An 8,185-nucleotide genomic window follows, 5' to 3' on the forward strand; every position below is an offset into this window, starting at 1 on the left:
TGGTAATTAAATCCATGGAAACTGATGAGACCATCAAGTGAAGCAGTGTAGAGGAGAAGAGAGGAGGGCCTAGGACAAAACCCTGAGGGACACCTACGGTTGGAGGGTGTGATCTGGAAGAGGATCCAGCAAAGGAGACAGAGAAGGACTGGTCAGGTAGACAGGAGAAAAACCTACAGGAGATAATGGTGTCTCAGAAAACTAGAGAGAAGAGAGAATGATCAACAGTGTCAAAGAGAGAGGTTGAGGGGAATGAAAAAATGCACAAAAGGATAAAACCCTTGGCCTTACACAACTATAATACACTCGTACAAAGTATGGGTAAGTAGAGATCCTAACCTGAGGAGGCCGACTTGACCTCATTGTATCCCTGAAGCTTGGTAGATTGCAACTCATGACTGGTATGATACATAATGCGGAAAGATGCACTTTATCCAAATGGAGCAAAAAAGGAAAAGAACAGTAGGGTATCGTTTCATACTGATGATATACTTACATGATGAAATCTAGGAGTCAGAACAGGGGCAATAGTGGTAGGGAGCATGGTTGAAAGTATTTAGAAGATCAATATAGAGATTGTCAAGAGAGTTTATTATATGTCACTTGGGCAGAAGGAAGAAATGGAGGAGGAATTTGGGAAATATCACAAACCAGGCATTGAAGTATCATATAGTAGTGGTGGGGAACATCAACCATAGACATTTAATGGAGTATCCTTCCCTTTCCCTTTCTTATCTCTCTATATCTTTCTGTGTCTCTTTGTCTCTGCTTCTGTCTGTCTCTGTCTCTGTGTGTCTGTCTCTATCTATCTCCCTCCCTCTCCTTCCAGACCAGCAGATAATTTTTCAACCAGCCTATGAGATAATCTTCAGAAAGTGACAAAGAGGAACTTAATATTTTTGATCTAATTATAACCAACAAGAAGAAACTGGTGGCTGCAGAAGAAACCAATTTTCTTCCTTGAGGAAAAATGACTATTCCATCTCAGAATTTATGATAGAAGAGGGGAGGAAAGCTTGGCAGATTTGTGCTCGATGTAGGGAAGAACTTCCTAAAAATTAAAGCTGTACAAAAACAGGATGGATCACCTCTGAAAGACGTGGGCTCCTCCTCAAAGGAGATTATCAGGCAGAGGCTAGGGGGTCAGGTTGCTACTTGAGAACATTCTTGTTCAGCTCTAGACTGGGTTAAATAGCCTTGGTGGTCCTTCCAACTCATAGGTTCTGTGATCTTCAGAGAGATTGCAGTCCATGCTCTTCATTTTACAGATGAGGAAACTGAGGCCTGGGGAGGTGAAGTCACTTGCCCAATATCACCCACAATTTTTCATCATGGGTGAAAGATCAATGACTGGAAGATTTTCTGGACTTTCTGAAAAGCTACCTTAGATTAAATGCACCAGAGAAGTTGTAAGGATCTTTGTGTTTATCGGAGTTTATTCTGAAGGATATTGTCTAGGTTGTGTATGGTCTCTCCCATCAGTGGTGGAAGACAGTATGTTTGTCTTGGTGATATTTTCCTTATTATTTAACTTGCCATATATAGATTTTGTAGGTAACTAGAAGAACTAGGATTCAAACGTAGGTCCTCTCACTCCAAATCCAACACTCTTTCCAGTGACTCATCGTTCAGCAGCTAAGTGTGGCTGGACACTAAGGTGGAAATCACAGCTTTCCAGGCTCCTTACACCTTCCAAATCGCCACTGTAGCAACTTGGATACAGTTGTAGGAATGTAGGACAAGAGGGATCAGTTAACACTACTGCCCTCCAAACTGGTTAAGTGAAACTTCTGGGTAATCTGTATGGATTTTGGCTTACTGCAAGGGGCATGATGGGAGCTGAAAGAAATTGACTTCTTCCAACCCAAACATCAGGCTAGCCTAAGGGAGTAAAAGGTACAACCAAAAGGAGTAAAAAACAGAGACTGACCAGAGAGAATCTCTGTTGTTGCTTGTAGATTCAACTTAGAAGAAATTAAATAGCCCAGGAATTAAGGGCCACCTTCCAAAAGAGCTTTCACCTGTCCTTTCTGTAAGAGGATGCATAGCCATCACAATTCATGATAGAAACTAGCAGATGACAGTGAATGCCAGATGACAGTGCAGATGACAGCTAGCCAGCATGTGGCGATGCAGCAGATGACACTAACAGTCCTGTAGAGAAATAGCCAGTGGTAGTTTTGGAACACGTTCTAGCTGGAATATAGCTCTGGAAGTATGAAATGTCTATGGCAGGCTATGTGTGGTCCCTGTCCCACAGGTGATGGGAGGGCAGTATGTCCTTCTTGATGGTTGTTTCCTTATTTACCTTGCTGTTTTGCTGAATTAAATATCTCTACTTTGAGGTAGTTCTCTGGTTTGTTCTGAAACATCACCTGGGGGGTTCATGAACTGTGGTTCTGAGTAAGTATTGACTAAAAGCATTCCTTGAACAAGGCTGTAACTTTAGGGGCCCATGTTTGAAGGATGCTGGGAGGACACTGACATTTATTAAGAGGAGAAGGGGTCAGCACCCAGGAAATCTGGCCCTTTCTTCCAGGATATTTTTTGAGCAAAGCAAAACATTAATAAAAAGGGCACCCTCCCTGACTGATGTTTTCCTGATCCTGATCTTCTAAAACTCTCTCTTCATTTTGACCCCTTTGCTCCCAAACTCAGATATTTCCCTGCCTGACTTCCTTCATCTGATGCCTTGATGATTTCTGGTTTTGAGCTGGTTGCCCTAATTTTCTTTGGTCCCTGGAATGGGGAGGGGACTTGAATTTATACTTACATCTTTTTTTTTTCTTTTTCTCTTTTTTTTTTTAAACTGCTTTTCACTTGGTGATTGCTGCCTAACACCCTCCCTCCCCCCATTCAAGTTTTGGAAGAAATAATGGGGATTTGTACTGGGCTTTGAAAGTTAGGCAAAATCTGAGTAAGGAGGAGTGGGGAGATATTTTTGGCAGGGAGAACGGCATGAATGAAAGCATGAAGGTGGGACTGAGCATGATTTGCAGAGGTCACTGACTCCACCAGCCTCATTTAGGCCAGAGGGTTGGCAGTGGAGAGCCATTGGAGAAGAGATAGGGCAGATAGATATTTGAGAAACTTGCTAATATATGTGCCTGTGGTCAGTGGGCTGTGGGTACTCCCGTGATGTTAGCATTGGAGTCAAAGATTTCCCTGACCACTGGGGAATTTCTGGTTACAAAAGCTCAGACCACATAACATCAGGGGGCCTTGCACAACTCTTCCCAACACTTACAACAGACTTTTATTGGTTCAAAGTTTTACAGACTAGGGTGGAACAACAAATTGAAAGGGGTGGAGGACAATTTGGAAAGAGACCCAGACTATAATTTCATTGCTGTAGAGTCACCAGGGACCACATCTCTCTGCCTCCTACATTCTCAGCCCTCATAGTTCTAGGGCAAACCCCTAGAAGGGCAAGAGGACCGATAGTTGAAGGGGAGGGGCAAGAACTTTGAGGAGAGAAGGGCAACTTCTCATTTCGGGTTTCCCAAAGCTATTGAGGCAGGAATCTTTTGTCCTCTCTTTCTTACCTTTGTGGCAGTGACTGGTGTCTTTACACAGCTTTGTCTCACTTATATCCAATTCACTTGCAAAGTCAAGACATCACATTCCTGATGTCATCGGTCTCCTTCCAGAACGAAGGGCAAACAACAAGAAGAAAGGATCAGACCGGAGGATTTATTATGTTTTCTTGCACACTGAAAACCAATGTTACCTTTGATTCGAATTCTCTTCCTTCTTTCCCCAGAATGCTTCAAAACTCTAATGGTGGTGGGTGAACTCTGGCTTCATTCTCTAATCCAATGGATAGATGAGGCTACTTCTGCTGAATCGGAGGGAGGGAGAAGCCTCCCACTTTCCCTAATGTCCTTGTTCCCTTAACTGAGCAATTGATGGCTATTAGTTGTCAGGGCTCAGACCCAGGGCAGGAGAATATTGAGACATGTTCATTCCTGTGGTGCCCTCCTCACTTCCCACCCTTATCTAATTTCCATGTGTTGCATAGGAAACAAACAAGCGTTTATTAAGCAATCATACTTTGTGCTGGCATTGTGTGAAGTCCTGGTGATACAGAGAAAGCTAAAGTATGGTTTCTGCCCTCAAGGAGTTTAAATTTTAAATTTTAAATTTAAATTTAATTCTTAAAATAGGCAAGAAAACATGCAAATATCCATATACAAACAAGAAGGCTGTGAAATGAGGACTGTACTTCTCCCGTCCCCCATTTATTGTTCCCCTAGTACTTAGAATGCTTGGCAGATAGGAAACTTTTAATAAATGCTTGTTGACTGACTGACTGATGACTCACTCACTCACTCATTAAATAAATGAATTCTGAAGTCCCTTCTAATTCCAATGCCTGGTGATTCTGTGACTATCATACTCTTTCTCTCAGCTTGGAGAAAAGGCAAGTGCCGTTAAGGAAGGCTTTCAGTAATACCCTCCTTCTGACATTTATAGGCTGCATGACTCTAAGTAATTCAATGCTCTAAGCAATGCTGGAAGACTATAAAAATCAGAGTTGCTTTAACTTCCATAGGTAGAGGTATTTTCCTCACCCGGGAATTCTCTGTACCAATATAATCACAGGTCCAGTCCCTATTCCTCCAATAATCATATTTGCTCCCATATTTGTAAGATTTTATCTTTTTCAAGCACCTCAGACATGATCTTTGGTTTCCTCTGGCTTCATCATTTATGTAGATGTGGGCAAAGGAGGCAATATTATAATTTTGTAGATAGCTGTTAAGGTTAAGTAACTTCAGTACAGCAGTGGTTATGAACTACTTAGCAAGGCAATGATGCTAGGTCATCAAAGTGGATAACAAGTTAAAAAAAATGATCCCTACCCTCTAGGGGCTTACAATCCAAATTTATAAAGATAAATTATTTTATAGGCATTTAATCATTATAACAACTTTGGAGGTAGGTAATACAGGTCAGCACCTACAATGTTTCTGTGAGTATAGAAGGAGATATTTGTAAAGCCATTGAAAACCTTAAAATACTATATAAACACTATTATTATGTGGCAGCTGTGACAAAAGTAGATGGACAGCTGGACATAGTCAGGAAGACCCAAGTCAAATCCTGCCCCAAACACGGAAAAGTTGTTCGACCCTAGACAAGTCACTTAACCTCTCTCAGTCCCAGATTCCTCATCTACAAAATGGGACTAATAACAGCAGATTTGAAGCTAGGTGATGCAGTGGGCCTAGAGTTAAGAAGACCTGAGTTCGAATCTGGACATACACACTAGAAATAGCTTAAGGGGGATGAGGAGTTAGATTCGATGGGTACACAAATAAGTCTTCTATAGAAAACAGTCAATTTGGCTGGGACATAGAGTGAATTAGTAGGAGTCATATGAACTTAGAGAGTTTGGTTGGAGCTAGAAGGTGAAAGGCTTTAAAGACTGGACCCATGATTTCATTAGTTATTAGTGTAAGTAGCTTCTGGTGAGGAACTTTCTCTACTAATACCTTCTCTACAACTAATAGTCATAGAGATTGCCTAGACCTCTTTGAGGTTGGGTCATTTGCCCAAAGTCGCCTAAGGTGATTTGAGGTTGGAGTTCAAAGGCAGAACTTGAATCCTGATCTGTCTAGCTTTCTATCCATTACACTGCATTGCCTCTAGCACAGTACTTCTATTTTATTGTGGAGGCAATAGGGACTCATCAAAGATTCTTGTGTGACATGATTGAACATATACTTAAGAATATCAATTATGGCAGGTGTGTGGAGCATGGTTTGGAGAAAGAAGAGACAGGAGGCAGGAAAACCAATGTAGAGTCTATGATCAAAGACCAGTAATGAAGGCCTGAACTAGGGATTGTGACCATGTTGTGAGTAGATAGAGGGGGTTGATTCAAGAGGTGTTGTGGAGACAAAGCTAACTGAACTCTGCAATGGATAGGCTTTATGAGCTGGGAGAGAATGAAGGGCAGAGGATAACTCTGTGGTTGTGAACCCTGGTGACCAGAAGGATGCTATTGACAGAGGGCTGAGGCCTGTTCAAGGCTCAGCAACTATATGAAGTCTTCCCTGATGGCCAGGGCACACTTTCTCTGGTCTCCACTTTCACTGAGTTCCCCTGCCAATTCTTACCTGAACCACAATATCTAGCACTTATTATATATTATAATATTGTTTTCATATTTGTTTGGCTGGTTGAGACTTGTTTCCCCAATTAGATTGTAATGTTCTTAAGAGCAGAAACCTTCTCTTGTCTTCCCCCCAGGATCTTCCACAGGGCTGGGGGGACACAGTAGGTGCTCAGATGGACTGGATTAGAGGGGGTCTGGACTGAGCTCCCTATGTCTCTCCAGACACAAGCCTTTCTGGCTGACACATGCCCAGGCAGTGATTAAGTTTTACAGGAAAGTTTTTAATATGCTCACAAATCCTCACGCTATCTGATTACAGGGGGTGAGCAGAGGGAGAGAGGAAGTCATGAAAAGTCAAACATTTGAAGTGGTGATGGCCTGCTGGGTTGGGGGATGGCTGGCGGGATGCCTGCTCAGAGGGAGCCAGCACTGGGGACAGAAAGAGGCTGGTGAGCAACCCTGGACCTGGGTGTTTCCCAAAGGCTCCCTCCTGGAATCAGAGCAGCAAGGGGGGAGGAGGGACAAGAGACACGCCAAAGGAAAGCCTGCCAAAAGCAACATTGGCTTTGATTTCCAGGAGAGTGGAAATCGTACCACCTCCTTTTTCAGACTAGGGGGTCCCTAAACATCGAGGCTGTGTCTCCCCTGTTTGACTGGTAGCTACTTGTAGTCAGGGACTGTTTTCCTGGTTCCTTTCGGGCTTTCCCTCAGCCTCACATAGTATGAAGCTTCCCTTCTTTTTCCCCACCCACTCATCCACCCATGGTGGCCTCTGCCAGGGCATAGCCTCTGTTCTCTCTGTCCTGACCTCTAGCCTTTTCATTAGACTTTCTACTGGGACTGAAGCATAATCTCCAGAGCGGGAATATTCTTGAGGGTTTCCTGTTGGAATTCCCTAAGACACCCTTTCATTGTTTCAGTTCTTAACCCACAGAAGCATGAAGAACTCTAGTGTGGGGGCAGGGAGGGGAGGAATGGGGAAGAGGAGGAGAAGAGGGAATTCCCTGTTCTTAGAAGAAAACTCTACCTACCCTGAAACCTTTTGTATTTCCAGTTGGTCTGACCAGCCCCAAAGGGAGGAGGGTGTCACAAGCAAGTCAGCTCAGATTTCAGATGGCTAAGGCCATCTGACTCATTCAGTCTACTCAGGTCTGGTTGGACCTCCCTGAGATGCCATGGGTTTGGGGCCTCCATCTCTACTAAGCCCCCATCTGAGCCTAGGACCTAAGAGTACTTAAAAGTACTTCTCATTGAACATAGCACAAAGGCCCTGTGATTTCATCAGCTTGGGGGAAATTCTAGGTGTGGAAAAAATAGTAGTAACCATTTGTGTCATGCTTTAAAGTCTGCAAAGCATTTCACACACAAGTTTTGTCCAGGTGTCTAGGGTAGGATTCAAATTCAGGTTTTCCTCTTATATGAACTGATGCAGAGTGAAGTGAACAGAACCAGGAGAATAACTGAACACGGTAACAGCAACAGTATACGACCGTGAAAGACTTAGCTACTCTGATCAATTCAATGATGCAAGACAATTCCAAGACAATCCAAGAAAATCCCAATGATGAAAAATGAAGTCTACCTTCAGAGAGAGAACTAATGAACTCTGATTAAAGCAAAAATTTTAAAAGCTTTCTTAATTTTATTTAGTTTGCATTTTCTTTTGCAACATGGCTAACATGGAAATATGTTCTACATGACTTCACATGTATAATTGATATAAAATCGCTTGCCTTCTCAAGGAGAAGAGCAGGGCAGGAAGGAGGAAAAAAAATTGGAACTCAAAATTTTAAAAAATGAATGTTAAATTTTTTTTCACATGCAATTGGGAAATATGTAATGAAATAAATAAAAACATATTTAAAAAAAAACCAAACAAACAAATTCAGGTCTCCCTGACCCCAAATCTAGCACTCAGTACATTTTAAACACCACAACTTAAATCATATGAAGTTGGTGGGGGGGAATAGAAGGTTAAGTTAACGAAAACATGTGCACACAGCCACTGAGTGTCTGAGGCAGAATTTGAAACCCCTTCTCCATTACTCAATGCCTGTACTC

This window comes from Petaurus breviceps, unplaced genomic scaffold (assembly GCF_028583685.1).
Source record: "Petaurus breviceps papuanus isolate PSGF00001 unplaced genomic scaffold, PetGlider_PUasm1.0 90842, whole genome shotgun sequence".
In the NCBI taxonomy this organism is placed as follows: Eukaryota; Metazoa; Chordata; class Mammalia; order Diprotodontia; family Petauridae; genus Petaurus; species Petaurus breviceps.